Source organism: Equus caballus, chromosome 1 (genome assembly GCF_041296265.1).
Source record: "Equus caballus isolate H_3958 breed thoroughbred chromosome 1, TB-T2T, whole genome shotgun sequence".
In the NCBI taxonomy this organism is placed as follows: domain Eukaryota; kingdom Metazoa; phylum Chordata; class Mammalia; order Perissodactyla; family Equidae; genus Equus; species Equus caballus.
Genome location: NC_091684.1, coordinates 134294029 through 134312686, shown reverse-complemented (window position 1 = coordinate 134312686; position 18658 = coordinate 134294029). Strand labels below are relative to the sequence as shown.

Here is an 18658-nt window from a genome sequence, read left to right as displayed (position 1 = left end):
AGCAAGTAGAAAAATCAGAAATTTGAAGATTGATCAATTGAGATGATCCAATCTAAGAAACAGGAAAAGAAATGAAGAAAAAGGAACAGAGCTGGAGAGACCTGTAGGACATCACCAAACACATAACATATGTATATAATAGGAGTTTGGCAGTTCCTCAACCAGTTAAACACAGTGACCATATGACACAGCAACTCAACTCCTAGGTATACACCAAAGAGAAGTGAAAACATATGTCCTCAGAAAATCTTGTATATAAATACTCATAACATTATTCATATAGCCAAAAAATAGAAACAACACAAATGTCTATCAACATACGAATGGATAAACAAAATGTGTTATGTCTATACGATGGACTATGACTCACCCATAAAAATGTATGGAGTACTGATACATGCTGCAAAAAGGATGAACCTTGAAAGAACTAGGTGAAAGAAGTCAGACACAAAAGAATACAGAGGGTATAATTCCATTTATATGAAATACATGGAATACATAATTCCATATATACAAAAAGCAGATTGGCGGTTGCCAGGGGCTAGGGGGAGGGGAGAATGAGAAGTGGTTGCTAAATGGTTATGAGGTTGTCTTTTGGAATGAAAACATGAAAATGTTTTGAAAGTAGACAGAGGTAGTTGCATAACATTGTGAATGTTCTAAATGCCACTTAACTATAAACTTTAAAAAGTTACTTTTATGTTATGTGAATTTCACCTCAAAAAAATATTGTAAAAAAGGAAGAAAAAGAAGGCAGAAAAACATAAAGGAAATAAGGAACATGTGGGATTAATAGGAAATATTACAAGAAGATACACTTATACTAAGCCATATCAGGAATCTCATGAAATGTAAATGGTACAAGCATCCCAATTAAAGGTTAAACATGGTGATATTACATAAAAAAATCAAGACTCAACCAGAAACTGTCCACATGTACTTCTTTAAATATAAAGAAAAAAGCTAAAAGTAAAATGATGGAAAAAGATATCTTGCTAATACTAGACACAAGAAAGAGTGGCTACATTAATATCAGACGATGTAGATTTTGGAGTAAAGAATATTATCAAGAAAAAGAGGGAGGGAAAGACATCAGTATAATGGCCGAGTGAACTTGCCCGGGATACTCTCCCCTCCAACATACAACAAAAAGGGAAAAACCATACTGCAACAAAAGATATCCTAACAACAAAAAACCTCAGAGAGACATGCAGCCACACAATGGAGTGAGGAGAGGCCAGATCCTCCCCTCAGAGGAGCTGGAACAGGGTAAGAGACAATTTCACTCCCTCTCCTAAAGGCTGCAATCACTGCCAGGGGAGAATCCATGAAGGAAGGAGAGGGGGAGGGGTTGCTCATTTGTGGGAACACCCAGGATTCCCTAGGGTCCTTGCAGGCTACAGTGAAGCCCTCGAAGGGAGAAAAAGCTTTCAGGAGGCATGACATCATCAAGCCAAGACCCCAGGAGACCAGATAGTGAGAGCTGAATGAAAAGGCCCAGAGTGCACACAGGAGAAAGTGCCCCTCCCCTGACCTGACTGCACCATCTTGGCTGTAGGCAAAGGGCTAAGAATACCAGGCTCTAGACCCCAACCAAGTGGCCATAGGCTGTAACTGCAACCGAATAATATCAGAATGAGAAAAAGCCAACCTTCCAACATCAGGCACTACATCAAATCTCCAAACCAGAGAGAAAACGACAAGCACCCAGAACTCAGTCCTGAGGACACAGAAATATGTAAGCTAAACGACAATAAATTCAAAATAGCAATCATCAAAAAACTCAGTAAGGTAAAAGAGAATATAGAGAAAATTCAACGACTTTAGGAGCTACTTTACAAAAGAGATTGCAACTATAAAGAAGAATCAATCAGAAATACTAGAGATGAAAGACATGATGGAAGAGATAAAACAAAATACGGATTCCCTGAGTGCTCCTGTGGATACCAAAGAGTAGCGAATCAGCGTAACTGAAGATAGACATGCTGAAATGCTCCAGAGGAGACAGAACTAAGACTAAAAAGAAATGAAGAAAGTCTCCAAGAAATATCCAACTCAATGAGGAAATGCAACATAAGAATTATAGGCATTGCAGGAGATGAAGAGAAGGAGAATGGAGAAGAAAGTGTGCTCAAAGACATAACAGCAGAGAAATTCCCAAATCTAGGGAAAGAGAGGGAACTGTGTGTGGAGGAAGCTCCCAGATCTCCTAGATTTATCAATGGAAAAAGACCTACTGCAAGGCACATAGTAGTAAAACTGGCAAAAAGAAATGACAAAGAAAGAAGACGGAGGGCAGCAAGGCAGAAGAAAATAACCTACAAAGGAACCCCTATCAGGCTTTCAGCAGATTTCTCTGCAGGAAACCTACAAGCAGGGGCCAGCCTGGTGGCACAGCGGTTAAGTTCGCATGTTCCACTTCTCAGTGGCCCAGGGTTCGCCAATTCGGATCCCAGGTGTAGACATAGCACCACTGGGCACGCCATGGTGTGGTAGGTGGCCCACATATAAAGTGGAGGAAGATGGGCAGGGATGTAAGCTCAGGGCCAGTCTTCCTCAGTAAAAAGAGAACGATTGGCAGAAGTTAGCTTAGGGATAATTTTCCTCAAAAAAAAAAAAAAAACAAAGAAACCTTACAAGCTAGGAGAAAAGGAAACAATATATTCGAAACTTTAAAAGACAAGGATCTTCACCCAAGAATACTCTATCCAGCAAAAATATCCTTCAAATATGAGGGAGAAATTAAATCTTTCCCATACAAACAAAAGCGAAGGGACCTCATAGCCACGAGACACACCCTACAAGAAATCCTCAAGAAGGCCCTCATACCTGAAAAAAGAAAAAAAGGGAGAAAGGGGTCACAAAACACAGAGTAGGGAGAGAAACAGACAGTAGAACCAGAATAGGATAGCAAATAGTCGGTTTAGACTATGAATCGGTTTAGACTATGGAAATAAGAGGCCAACAGAAAACAGACTCTTATAAACGAGATTCTGAACACAAACTTCAAGGTAGCCACTAAACAAAAAAGCAGAACAGAGATACAAAAAATAAATAAGGAAAAAACAAAGAAACACATCATAAAAAACTACATAATTCAATGGGTAGACCAAAACACACAGGGCAAGAAACAAAGGAAATGCAGAAAATGAGTGATATAATGACAGCATTAAGACCTCATACATCAATAATCACCCTCAATGTAAACAGACTGAACTCTCCAATAAACAGGCACAGAGTGGTGAGATGGATTAAACAAAAAGATCCAACAATTAACTGCCTCCAGGAAAGACACCTCAGCTCCAATGACAAACAGAGGCTCAGAGTGAAGGGGTGGAAGACGATACTCCAAGCTAATGGCAAACAAAAGAAAGCAGGTGTCGCAATACTTATATCTGACAAAGTAGACTTCAAGATAAGGCAGGTAAAGAGAGACAAAGAGGGACAATATATAGTGATCAAAGGGACACTCCATCAGGAAGAAATAACGCTTATAAATATCTATGCACCCAACACAGGAGCACCAAACACAGGAGCACCAAAGTTCATAAAGCAACTATTAACAAACCTAAAACAAGATATTAAAAATAACACAATAATACTAGAGGACCTCCACACCCCACTCACATCAATGGATAGATTATCCAGACAGAAAATCGACAAGGAAACAGTGGAATTAAATGAAAAGCTTACCCAGTTGGACTTGACAGACATATATAGAACATTCCTTCCAAACACTGCAGAACACACATTCTTCTCAAGTGCACAGGGAACATTCTGAAGGATAGACCATATGTTGGGAAACAAGGCAACCCTCTATAAATTTTTAAAAATTGAAATAATAAGCATCTTCTCTGATCATAATGCTATAAAGCTAGAAGTTAATTACAAGAAAAAAGCTGAGAAGAGGACAAAGATGTGGAGACTAAACAACATGCTATTGAACAAGTAATAAATCACTGAAGGAATTAAAGGAGAAATCAAACAATATCTGGAGACAAATGAAAATGATAATATACCACACCAACTCATAGGGGATGCAGCAAAAGGCATATTACGAGGGAAATTCATTGCAATACAGGCTCACCTTAAGAAACAAGAAAAATCCCAAATAGGCAATCTCAAATCACATCTAACTGAATTGGAAAAAGAAGAACAAAGCCCAAAGTCAACAGGAGGAGAGAAATAATAAAAATCAGAACAGAAATAAATGCTATTGAAACAAAAAAGGCAGTAGAAAGGATCAATGAAACAAAGAGCTGGTTCTTTGTGAAGATAAATAAAACCGACAAATCCATAGCCAGATTACAAAGAAAAAAAGAGAGAAAGCTCACATAAAATCAGAAATGAAAGAGCAGAAATAATAACAGACTCCACAAAAATACAATGGAATGTAGGAGAATACTAAGAAAAACTATATGCCAACATAACGGATAACCTAGAGGAAATGGATAAATTCTTAGACTCTTATAACCTCCCACAGCTGAGTCAAGAAGAAACAGACAATCTGAATAGACCAATGACAAGCAAAGAGATTGAAACAGCAATCAAAAGCATCCCAAAGAATAAAACCCCAGGACCAGATGGCTTTCCTGGGGAATTCTACCAAACTTTCAGAGCGGACTTAATACCTATCCTTCTCAAGGTATTCCAAAAAATTAGGGAAGATGGAACGCTTCCTAACACATTCTACAAGGCCAACATGACTCTGATACCAAAACCCGACAAGGACAGCACAAAAAAGGAGAACTACAGGCCAATATCACTGATGAACATAGATGCAAAAAATCTCAACAAAATTTTGGCACCACGAATTCAGCAATACATCAAAAGGATCATACGTCCCGATCAAGTGGGATTCATACCAGGGACACAGGGATGGTTCAACATCTGCAAATCAATCAATGTGATACACCACATCAACAAACTGAGAAATAAAAACCACCTGATCATCTCAATAGATGCAGAGAAAGCATCTGACAAGATCCAACAGACATTTATGATAAAAACTATTAACAAAATGGGGATAGAAGGAAATTACCTCAACATAATAAAGGCCACATATGACAAACCCACAGCCAACATCATACTCAATGGGCAAACACTTAGTGCCATCCCCCTGAGAATAGGAACAAGACAAGGATGCCCCCTATCACCACCCTTATTCAACACAGTACTGGAGGTTTTGGCCAGAGCAATTAGGCAAGAGAAAGGAATAAAAGGAATCCAAATAGGGAGGGAAGAAGTGAAACTTTCGCTGTTTGGTGACGACATGATCTTACACATAGAAAACTCCAAAAAATCCATTGAAAAAGCAATAGAAATAATTACAGCTACAGTAAAGTTGCAGGGTACACAGTCAACTTAGAAAAATCACTTGCTTTTCTATACTCCCATAATGAACTTACAGAAAGAGAACTCAAGAATATGGTTCTATTTGCAATCACGACTTAAAGAATAAAGTACCAAGGAATAAATTTAACCAAGGAGGTGAAGGACTTATACAATGAAAACTATAAGACATTACTGAGAGAAACTGATAAGGACTTAAAGAGATATAAAGAGATTCCTTGCTCATGCATCAGAAGAATAAACATAGCTAAAATGTCCACACTACCCAACGCAATCTACAGATTCAATGCAATCCCTATCAGAATCCCAATGACATTCTTCACAGAAATAGAGCAAAGAATATTAAAATTCATACAGGGCTATCAAAGACCCCAAATTGCTATGGCAATCCTGAGAAAAATGAACAAAGCTGGAGGTATCACAATCCAATGTTTGGATAAAGAAGGTATGGTATATATATACAATGGAATACTACTCAGCCAGTAAAAAAGACAAATTCACCCCATTTGCAATAACATGGAAGGACCTAGAGGGAATTATGCTAAGTGAAATAAGCCAGTCTGAGAAAGACAAACACCAGATGCTTTAACTCATATGTGGAATACAAACAAGTACTGCGACAAAGAAAACAGTTCAGTGGTTACCAGGGGATGGGGGATCAACACAGGGGGTGAAGGGGAGCATTTATGTGGTCAAAGTCGAGAAATAATGTACAACTGAAATCTCACATTGATGTAAGCTATTATGAACTCAATAAAAAATTCAAAAAAAAAGTTAGGAAAAGACAAAAAAAAAGAAAGAAAGAGAGGGCTATTTCATAATGAAAAAAGAGCCAATTAATCAAAAGCAAGCACCTATAATCATAAATGTGTATGCACCAACAAGAGAAGTTCACACACAAGATGCAAAACCTAACAGAACTTAAAGGAGTAATGGACAAATCTACAAGTATAGCTGAAGGTTATCAAGACCTCTCTCTCTCTCAAGAATTGAGAGAATAAGTGGACAGAAAATCGTAAAGGACGTACTGGACTTCAACACCACTATCACCCAAATTAACGAGATTGATGCATATAAAACATTCCACCCAATAAGAGCTGAATACACATTTTCTTAAGTGCATATGAGAATACTTACCAGGAAAGACCATATTCAATATATTCAAAAGGATTCCAGTCACAAATGTAATATTATCCAACCACAAGATAATTAAATTACAAATCAATAACAGATAGGATCTAAATATTTGTAAACTAAATAACAGAAATCTAAGTTTCTTTGAATCTTCTTTGAACCCATGTTCAAAGAATTCATGAATTCACTCCATTCAATTCAGATCAAAGAATGAATCAAGAGAGAAATCAACAAACATTTTGAACTAGGCGAAAATGAAAACACAACATATCAGAATTTGTGAGATGTCACTAAAGCAGTACTTAGGGGAGAATTTATAGCACTAAATGACTTTATCAGAAAAGAAGAAAGGTCTCAAATCAATGACCACAGATACCACACTAAGAAACTAAAAAAGAACAAATTTGGGGCTGGTCCCGTGGCCGAGTGGTTAAGTCCGCCGCTCCACTGCAGGTGGCCCAGTGTTTCGTTGGTTCGAACCCTGGGCGCGGACATGGCACTGTTCATCAAACCACGCTGAGGCAGCGTCCCACATGCCACAACTAGAAGGACCCACAACGAAGAATACACAACTATGCTATGTACCTGGGGGCTTTGGGGAGAAAAAGGGGAAAAAATAAAATCTTAAAAAAAAAGGAGGTGGGCGGAGCAAAATGGCGGGGTGAGCTGACCCGGGATTCTCTCCCCTCCAAAATACAACAAAAGATTGGAAGAACTGAATTTCAGAGAATAAACATAATGCCAGCTCGTCAGAGACCTACAATACCAAGAAGGCAGAGATCATAACCTTGCTTACACCTTCGGAGGCACCGGAACAGTAGGAGAGAACATCACTCCCTCCCCTAGAGTCTGCGATGTCTGCAGCGCGGGTCAGGAAGGAGCGGGTGAGGGGTCACGCGACCAGGGGATCATCCAGGACTCCTGCCGCTGATTCAGTGGAGACCCACTGACGGGGGGAAAGCTTCTGTCCGCGGGGACCCTATAGATCAAGGGCCTTGGGAGACCAGAGAACAGAACTGATCTGAACCCAGACAGGCGCGTGTGAATAACAGCCCCTCCCCCCTAACAAAGCCAGTGGGCGCAGCCATCTTGCCCGGAAGGCAGAGAGCTAACACGCCGCTCTCGACCCCCATCTAGTGGCGACAGGCTGTAACTGCAACTGAATTCTACCACCATGAGAAAAAATCGCTCCTCTACCATCCAGCAATTTATAAAAGCCCCAGACCAGAAGGAAAACAATAAAAACACAGAATTAAGTCCTGAGGACTTGGAATTAGGTAAACTAAGTGATAATGAATTCAGAGCAGCTATAATCAAAAAACTCAATGAGGTAGAGAGAAAGATAGAGAAACAAGCCGAGTTCTGGAGTTACTTCACAAAAGAGACTGAAATCATAAAGAAGAATCAAACAGAATTACTTGAGATGAAAAACACAATGGACCAGATAAAACAGAATACGGATTCCCTGAATGCCCGTGTAGACAACCTAGAGGAGCAAATCAGCATAATCGAGGACAGACAGGCTGAATGGCGCCAGACAGAGGAAGAAAGAGAACTAAGAATTTAAAAAAATGAGGAAAATCTCCGAAAGATAATGGATTCAATGAGGAGTAAGAACATAAGGATCATAGGAATTCCCAAGAATATGGAAAAGGAAAATGGAGCAGAAAGTGTGCTTAACGAAATTATTGAAGAGAACTTCCCAAATCTAGGGATCAACGGAGAAATGTGTGTAGAGGAGGGTTTTAGATCTCCTAGATTTGTCAATGTAAAAAGACCCACGGCAAGGCACATAATAGTAAAGTTGGCACATAGGAATGATAAGGAAAGAATACTCAGGGAAGTAAGAAAAAAAAAGAGAATAACCTATAAAGGAGCCCCTATCAGACTATCAGTGGATTTCTCTACAGAAACCCTACAAGCTAGGAGAGAATGGAGTGATATATTCAAAGCTTTAAAGGATAAAAACCTTCAGCCAAGAATACTCTATCCAGCAAGAATTTCCTTCAGATATGAGGGAGAAATTAAATCTTTTCCAGACAGACAAAAGTTAAAGGAATTTGTAACTAAAAGCCCTCCATTACAAGAAATCCTCAAGAAGGCTCTCATACTTGAAAAAAGAAAAAAGGGAGAAAGGGGACACAATCCACAGACTAGGGAGACCGATGGATAGAAACAGAACAGGATAGCAAATATTCAACTATAGCATTAGGGTAAAAATAAGGAAACTACCAAAACAAGGACGATCTTAGCACTCTAACTACAAATTAATAAGACGAGTTGGAATAAAAAATGAAAATAATTATTTAGGAGGGGAAGAGCAAAGGGTCTAAAGTAGTATTGGTCGAGTAAGTAAGAGACCACCAGAGAATAGACTATATTATACACGAGATTCTAAATACAAACTTCAAGGTAGACACTAAAATAAAGGACAGAACAGAGTCACAAATCATAGATAAGGAAAAATCTAAGAAACCCAGCATAAGAAATTGCACTATTAAATGGGTAGTCTAAAGCACACAGGAAAAGAAACACAGGAAACAAGATAATGAGTGACAGATTGACAGGATTAAGTCCACATGCATCAATAATCACTCTCAATGTGAACGGATTGAACTCTCCAATAAAAAGACAGAGTGGCAAAATGGATTAAAGAACAAGATCCAACAATTAGTTGCCTCCAGGAAACACACCTCAGCCCCAAGGACAAACACAGACTCAGGGTGAAGGGGTGGAGGACAATACTTCAAGCAAGTAGCAAGGAAAAAAAGGCAGGTGTTGCAATTCTCATATCAGACCAAGTGGATTTCAAAATAAGACAGGTAAAGAGACACACAGAGGGACAATATATAATGATCAAAGGGACACTTCATCAAGAAGAAATAACGCTTATAAATATCTATGCACCCAACACAGGAGCACCAAGATTCATAAAGCAACTATTAACAGACCTAAAGGAAGATGTTAAAAACAACACAATAATAGTAGGGGACCTCAACACCCCACTCACATCAATGGACAGATCATCCAGACAGAAAATCAACAAGGAGATAGTGGAGCTGAATGAACAACTACAACAATTGGACTTAATAGACATATATAGATCACTCCACCCTGAAGGAGCTGAATACACATTCTTCTCAAGTGCACATGGAACATTCTCTAGGATAGACCATATGTTGGGAAACAAGACAAGCCTCTACAAATTTAAAAAAATTGAAATAATAACAAGCATCTTCTCAGATCATAGTGCTATAAGGCTAGAAATTAATTACAAGAAAAAAGCTGAGAAAGGCACAAAGATGTGGAGACTAAACAACACACTACTGAACAAGCAATGGATCATTGAAGAAATTAAAGAAGAAATAAAAAAATACCTGGAAACAAATGAAAATGATAGCATGCCATACCAACTCATATGGGATACAGCAAAAGCTGTATTAAGAGGAAAATTCATCGCAATACAGGCACATCTTAACAAACAAGAAAAATCCCAAATAAGCAACTTTAAAGCACAACTAACTGAACTAGAGAAAAAAGAACAAATGAAGCCCAAAGTCAGCAGAAGGAGAGAAATAACAAAAATCAGAGCAGAAATAAATACTATTGAAACGAAAAAGTCAGTAGAAGGGATCAATGAGACAAAGAGCTGGTTTTTTGAGAAGATAAATAAAATTGACAAACCACTAGCCAGGCTTACAAAGAAAAAAAGGGAGAAAGCTTAAATAAACAAAATCAGAAATGAGCGAGGAGAAATAACAACAGACTCTGCAGATACAACAGATTATAAGAGAATACTACAAAAAACTATATGCCAACAGAATGGATAACCTAGAGGAAATGGATAAATTCCTGGACTCCTACAATCTCCCAAAGCTCACTCAAAAAGAGGCTGACAATTTGAACAGACCAATCACAAGGAAAGAGATTGAAACAGCAATCAAAAACATCCCAAAGAATAAAACCCCAGGACAAGACGGCTTTCCTGGGGAATTCTACCCAACTTTCAGAGAGGATTTAATACCTATCCTTTTCAAGCTATTCCAAAAAATTAGGGAGGATGGAACACTTCCTAACACATTCTATGAGGCCAACATCACGCTGATACCAAAACCTGACAAGGACACCACGAAAAAAGAGGACTACAGGCCAATATCACTGATGAACATAGATGCAAAAATTCTAAACAAAATTTTGGCAACCAGAATTCAGCAATTCATCAAAAGAATCATACATCAGGATCAGGTGGGATTCGTACCAGGGACACAGGGATGGTTCAACATCTGCAAATCAATCAACGTGATACACCACATCAACAAACTGAGGAATAAAAACCACATGATCATCTCAATAGATTCAGAGAAGGCATTTGACAAGATCCAACAGCCATTTATGATAAAAACTCTGAACAAAATGGGCATAGAAGGAAACTACCTCAACATAATAAAGGCCATATACGACAAACCCATAGCCAACATCATACTCAATGGGCAAAAACTGAAGCCCATCCCCCTGAAAACAGGAACAAGACAAGGATGCCCTCTATCACCACTCTTATTTAACATAGTACTGGAGGTCCTGGCCAGAGCAATCAGGCAAGAAAAAGGAATAAAAGGAATCCAAATAGGGAGGCAAGAAGTGAAACTCTCGCTGTTTGCAGACGACATGATCTTATATACAGAAAACCACAAAGAATCCATTGGAAAACTGTTAGAAGTAATCAACAACTACGGCAAAGTTGCAGGGTATAAAATCAATTTGCATAAATCAGTAGCATTTCTATACTCCAGTAAGGAACCAACAGAAAAAGAACTCAAGAATACAATACCATTCACAATCGCAACAAAAAGAATAAAATACCTTGGGGTAAATTTAACCAAGGAAGTGAAGGACCTATATAATGAAAATTACAAGGTCTTTCTGAGAGAATTGGATGACGACATAAGGAGATGGAAAGACATTCCATGTACATGGATTGGAAGAATAAACAGAGTTAAAATGTCCATTCTACCTAAAGCAATCTACAGATTCAACGCCATCCCAATCAGAATCCCAATGACATTCTTTACAGAATTAGAACAAAGAATCCTAAAATTCATATGGGGCAACAAAAGACCCCGAATTGCTAAAGCAATCCTGAGAAAAAAGAACAAAACGGGAGGCATCACAATCCCTGACTTCAAAACATACTACAAAGCTACAGTAATCAAAACAGCATGGTACTGGTACAAAAACAGGTGCACAGATCAATGGAACAGAATTGAAAGCCCAGAAATAAAACCACACATCTATGGACAGCTTATCTTTGACAAAGGAGTTGAGGGCATACAATGGAGAAAAGAAAGTCTTTTCAACAAACGGTGCTGGGAAAACTGGAAAGCCACATGTAAAAGAATGAAAATTGACCATTCTTTTTCACCATTCACCAAAATAAACTCAAAATGGATTAAAGACCTAAAGGTGAGACCTGAAACCATAAGGCTTCTGGAAGAAAACGTAGGCAGTACACTCTTTGACATCAGTATTAAAAGGATCTTTTCGGACACCATGCCTTCTCAGAGAAAGGAAACAATAGAAAGAATAAACAAACGGGACTTCATCAGATTAAAGAGTTTTTTCAAGGCAAATGAAAACAGGATTGAAACAAAAAAACAACCCACTACCTGGGAAAAAATATTTGCAAGTCATATATCTGACAAAGGCTTAATATCCTTAATATATAAAGAACTCTTGGAACTCAATCACAAAACATCAAACAACCCAATCAAAAAATGGGCTGGAGACATGAACAGACATTTCTCCAAAGAAGATATACTGATGGCCAATAGGCACATGAAAAGATGCTCATCATCGCTGATCATCAGGGAAATGCAAATCAAAACTACACTAAGATATCACCTTACACCCGTTAGAATGACAAAAATATCTAAAACTAATAGCAACAAATGTTGGAGAGGTTGTGGAGAAAAAGGAACCCTCATACACTGCTGGTGGGAATGCAAACTGGTGCAGCCACTATGGAAAACAGTATGGAGATTCCTCAAAAAACTAAAAATAAAACTACCATACGATCCAGCCATCCCACTACTGGGTATTTATCCAAAGAGCCTGAAGTCAGCAATCCCAAAAGTCCTGTGCACCCCAATGTTTATTGCAGCACTGTTTATAATAGCCAAGACGTGGAAGCAACCTAAGTGCCCATCAACAGACGAATGGATAAAGAAGATGTGGTACATATATACAATGGAATACTACTCAGCTGCAAAACAGAACAAAATCATTCCATTTGCAATAACATGGATGGACCTTGAGAGAATTATGTTAAGTGAAATAAGCCAGCAAGAGAAAGATAATCTGTGTATGACTCCACTCATATGAGGAATTTAAAACTATGGACCAAGAACAGTTTAGTGGATACCAGCGGAAAGGTGGGGTGGGGGGTGGGCACAAAGGGTGAAGTGGTGCACCTACAACATGACTGACAAACATTAATGTACAATTGAAATTTCACAAGATTGTAACCTATCAATAACTCAATAAAAAAAAATATTAGGAGAAAAAAAATCTTAAAAAAGAAATTAAAACAAAATTAAAAAAAAGAACAAATTAAATGTAATATAAGCCAAAAAATAATAAAGATCAAAGCTGAAATTAATGAAATATGAAAGACCAAAATAACAACAACAAAATCCATGAAACCAAAAGCTGGTGCTTGTATAATAAAACACTATTCCAATAAATTTTAGAACTTAGATTAAGCAACTTCCTAGAAAGACACTAAAAGTACCATAACTTACTCAAGAAGAAATAGGTAACATGAATAACTGTATCTACTCTAAAAATTGAAACTTTGTTTAAAATCTTCCTGCAAAGAAAACACCAGGCCCAGATTGCTTCATTAATAAATTCTAATATTGATAGTAGAAAAAAACTACCCGTTCTACACAACTCTTCCAAAAATATAAGAGAAGACTTCCCAACTCACTCTCAAGAGGCCAGAATTATCCTGATACAACAACAAAAAAAAGATATTAAAGAAAACAATATTTCTCATGACCACAGATGCAAAAATTCTAAAAAAAACTTTAGCAAACCAAACCCAGCAATACATTAAAGGATAATACATCATGACCCAAGCAGTGTTCATCCCAGGAATGCTGGGCTGGTTTACCATTCCAAAATCCATCAATATAATTTACCATATTAACAAACTATATTTTTTAAACCATATGACCATCTCAAAAGACACAGAAAAAGCATCTGACAAAATCCAACATCCATTTCTCACAAAAACTCTAAACAAGGTAGGAATAAAAGGATATGGCCTCTATCTAATAAAGAGTATCTACGCAAAACCAACAGCTACCATCACACTTAATGTTTAAAGACTGAATGCTTTCCCCCAGTACAAGGATGTTGCTTTCACCACTTCTATTCAACATTATACTGGAGTAGCCAGTGAAACCTGCAAGGAAAAAAAGAATTCCATATTGGAAAGAAGGAAATAAAACTGTCTTTTTATTCACAAACATAATTTCCTATATGGAAAAGCCAATGGAAACCACAAAAAAAACTATCAGAACTAATATTTGCATCTAGCCAGGTTGTAAAATACAAAATCAATATACCAATATCAACTGTTTTTATACTCTAGGAACAAACGAAAATTTTTAACCACCACTTATAAAGGAATCAAAAAAATACTGAGATACATCTTACCAAAGATGTGAAAGATCTGTACATTAAAAACAAAAAAATACTGCTGAGAGAAATTAAAGATCTTAATAAATGAAGAAATAAATTTGGTTATGGGTCAGATGACTTAATATTGTTACCACGTCAATTCTCCCCAAATTGAACTACAGATTCAACACTGTCCCAATCAAAGTCCCAAAAAGCTTTTATAAGAAAACTGACAATCTAGTTCTAAAATTCATACGGAGATGCCAAGAACTTAGAATACCCAAACAACTCTGCAAAAGAAGAACAAAACTGGAGGGTCAATACTACCTAACTTCAAAATTATAAAGCTACATAATGAAAATAATGTGGCATTGCCATAAAGACAGACAAACAGATCAATTAAACAGAAGACAGAATCCAGAAATGAGCCCACATATATATGGACAAATAATTTTTTGATGATTTTTTAACAAAGACATCAAGGCAACAAGGTGAAGACAGTACAGTCTTTCAACAAAAGGTGCTGTAAAAAGTGGATATTTATAGGTAAACATTTGATCTATACCTCCCACCATATACAAAAACGAACTCAAAATGTATCACAGACCTAAATGCAAAATCTGAAATAATAAAAGCAATGGAAAAAAACATAGGAGAAAATCTTTGCAACGATGGGTTAGGCAAATTTTCTTAAATATGACACCAAAAGCACAATTCATAAAAGAAAAAAATGGCTAAAATGAACTTCATCAAAATTTAAAATTCTGGGGCAGGCCCAGTGGCATAGTGGTTAAGTTCATGTGCTTGGCTTCAGAGGCCCAAAGTTCACAGGTTCAGATCCCAGGCGTGGACATACACATCGGTCATCAAGCCATGCTGTGGTGGCATCTCACATACAAAACAGAGAAAGACTGGTAAAGATGTAAAGACTGGTAAAGCTTAGCGGCAATCTTCCTCAAGCAAAAAGAAGAAAAATCTTCCTCACAAAAAAAGAAAAAAAAATTAAATTCTGCCCTTCAAAAGGTACTTTTAACAGAGGGTTAAATCTGGGAGAAATTTCACCAAGAAGTAAAAGATGAAAGATATACAGTGAAAACTATAAGACATTAATGAAAGAAACTGAACAAGACAAATATATGGAAAGATATTCTGTCCTCAAGGATTGCAAGAATTAATATTGTTAAAATCTCCATACTATCCAAAGGAATCTACAGATTTAATGCAATTCCTATCAAAATGGCATTTTTCACAGAAACAGAAAAAACAATCCTAAAATTTGTATGGAGCCACAAAAGACCCCAAATAGCCAAAGCAATCTTGAGAAAGATGAACAAAGCTGGAGGCATCACACTTCTGATTTCAAACTATAATAAAAATCAACAGTAATCAAAACAGTATGGTATTAGCATGAAAACATACATATAATCAATGAAAAAAAATGGAGCACCCAGAAATAAACCCATGCATATATGGTCAATTATTTGACGCAAAGGAGCCAAGAATACACAATGGGGAAAGGACAGTCTTTTCAATAAATGGTGCTGGGAAAACTGGGCAGTCACAGGCAAAAGATGGAAACTGGACTTCTATCTTACACCACACACAAAAAAAATCAACTCAAATGGATTAAAGTCTTGAATGTAAGATCTGAAACCATAAAACTCCTAGAAGAAAACTCAGGGGGTACGATATCAGTCTTGGATTTTTCAGATTTGACACCAAAAGCAATGGCAACAAAAGCAAAATAAACAAGTGGCACTACATCAACCTAAAAAGCTTCTGCACAGCAAAGGAATCATCAATAAAATGAAAAGGCAACCTAACAAATGAGAAAAAATATTTACAAATCATATAACTCATAAGGGGTTAACATCCAAAATATATAAAGAATTCATACAAGTCAATAGCAAAAAAACAAACAACCTGATTACAAAATGGGCAGAGGAACTGAATAGACATTTTTCCATAAAAGACCTACAGATGGCCAAGAGGTGCATGGAAAGGTACTCAACATCACTAATCATCAGGGAGATGCAAATTAAAACCACAGTGAGATATAACCTCGCACCTGCTAGAATGGCTTTCATCCAAAAGACAAAAAAAAAAATTGTTAGCAAGGATGTAAAAAAAAGGGAACGCTTGTGCACTGTTGGTGGGAATGTAAATCGGCACAGCCACTATGAAAAACAGAATGGAGGTTCCTCAAAAAATTAAAAAACAGATCATACAATCCAGCAGTTCCACTCTGAATATCTATCTGAAGGAAATGAAATCACTATCTCAAAGAGATTTCTGCACCTCCCATGTTCACTGCAGCATTATTCATAATAGCTAAGATATGGAGACCTAAGTGTCCGTTGACAGATGAAGAAATGAAAACGATGTGGTATGTATCTAAAATGGAATATTATTCAGTCATAAAAAAGATGGAAATCTTGCCATTTGAGACAACATGGATAGACCTTGAGGGCATTATGCTAAGTGAGATAAGTCAGACAGAGAAAGATAAATACTATACAATCTCACTTATATGTGGAATCTAAAAAAATTGAACTCACAGAAACAGAGAGAAGATTGGTGGTTGCAGGAGGGGGGAACAGGTGAAGGTGATCAAAAGGTATAAACTTTCAGTTAATAAGATAAATAAGTTCTGGGGATGTAACGTGCAGTATGATGACTACAGTACTATATTATAGGGGGCCGGCTCCGTGGCCAAGTGGTTAAGTTCACATGCTCTGCTTCGGAGGCCCAGGGTTTCGCCAGTTTGGATCCTGGGTGCACACATGGCATCACCCAGTAAGCCATGCTGAGGCGGCATCCCACATAGCACAACCAGAAGGACCTACAACTAGAATAAACAACTATGTACTAGGGGCTTTGGGGAGAAGAAGAAAAAAAGAAGACTGGCAAGAGATGTCAGCTCAGGTGCCAATCTTTAAAAAAAAAAAAAGTACTGTATTATATATTTGAAAGTTACTGAGACAGTAAATCTTAAAAGTTCTCATCTCAAGAAAAAAAATTTGTAATTCTATCAAGTGATGGATGTTGAATAAACTTATTGTGGTAATCATTTCACAATATAAACATATATTAAACCATTATGTTGTATGCCTTAAACTAATACAATGTTATACATCAATTATATCTCGAGAAAATTTTTTAATTCTGCTCTTCAAAAGGTATTACTAAGAGAGGGTTAAATCTGGGAGAAAATGTGTGCAAAATATGTATGTGATAAAGGATTTGCACCCAGCATACACAAAGAACTCTCAAAATGCAACAATAAGAAAACCCAGTAACAAGTTTAGCAACAGATTCTGACAGACACTTAGCCAAAGCAGATATAATGACGACAAATAAACACGTGAAAAGGTGTTCACGTCATTAGTCACTATAGAATTAAAACCACAATGAGATACCACCATATACTTATTAGAAAGGCTAAAATTAAAAAGAGTGACTATACTGAGGGTTAGCAAGGATATGGAGTAAATGGAACTGTTATACACTGCTTGGTGGAAATATAAAATGGCATGTACGATCACTTTGGAAAGTTTGGGAGTTTCTTAAAAAGTTAAACATACACTTTTCACCTAGGAAAAAATTCCACTGCTAGGTATTTACCCAAGAAAAAAGAAAGTGTACATCTACACAAAGACTTACATACAGCTTTAAGTGTAACAGCCCCAAACTGGAACAACCCAAATGTCCATCAACAGGTGAATGGACAAAGAGTGGTATACCCATACAATGGATACTATCTTAGCAAAAGGAATGAATTATTGACACACACAACATGGATGAATCTCAAAATAATTATACTGAGTGAGAGAAGTCAAACATAAAAGAGTATATACTATATGATTCCATTTATACAAAATTGTAGGGAAAAAAACTAATCTATAGTGACAGAAAACACTTAAGTGGTTTCTTGTAGATGAGTGGGCTGGAAGGCGTGTGAGAGAGGGATTACAAAGAGATATGAGGAAACTTCTGGAATAAAAGATATGTTCAGTATCTCGACTTTGGTAGTGGTTTATAATGAGTATTTATAAAGGTCAAAATTTATCAAATTATACACTTTAAATATGTGCAATTTACTATAGCTCAATTATACCTCACAAAAATCTCTCAAACAAAATACTAAGAAATATTACCTTTCTCTTTCAGCTCTAAAACAAAAATAATACATTCTCTTTCCTTGTTACCCTTGATAGTACTACTTCTAAAACATTACAAAACTAAAAATTTTTCCCATATTTTACACATTTTCAAAAGTGAACCCTTGGAATTTCTACGCTAGACACAAATGTTAAGTTTGCAAAGACAGAAACATACTGACAAGAATATTTTCCCCAACCACCTACTTCCACAACCCGGTTACTGGGAGTCTTGCCCCTGGTATATCCCCCTTTACAAGGGTATACATATGACTCCAATGATCTTTCTTTTGCATCACTATGACCCAAAGACATCCTTTGAAAAAAAT

General features: G+C 37.0%; 1 protein-coding gene across 45 annotated transcripts in view; it reads right to left on the bottom strand.

The window, feature by feature from the left end:
- MYO9A (myosin IXA) overlaps nucleotides 1-18658 on the bottom strand; it is a 289948-nt gene that overhangs the window by 222691 nt on the left and 48599 nt on the right. The gene's annotated exons all lie outside the window — the stretch shown is intronic.